We start from the raw sequence: 225 nt of genomic DNA on the forward strand, positions 1-225 counted from the left end.
AGCAGAGCTAAGCACTTGATTACGACAACTGTAGTTGGCAAATCATGCGATGTGGAACATAAAGACGTTTTCCCCCCACTCGTATACGTAAAGGAGTGTGAAAAGCGAGAATGGTTGGTGAATCTTCTGGACGACAATGTAAAAAGTAATCTGATCATCGAGGCCTTAGATGCGAATTACGAGGACATAGTTTCCTTGGACAAACTGGATGCAACCAATATTTTA

This window comes from Odontomachus brunneus, unplaced genomic scaffold (genome assembly GCF_010583005.1).
Source record: "Odontomachus brunneus isolate Ranch 3 - 2012 unplaced genomic scaffold, Obru_v1 Obru_scaffold_280, whole genome shotgun sequence".
Classification (NCBI taxonomy): Eukaryota; Metazoa; Arthropoda; class Insecta; order Hymenoptera; family Formicidae; genus Odontomachus; species Odontomachus brunneus.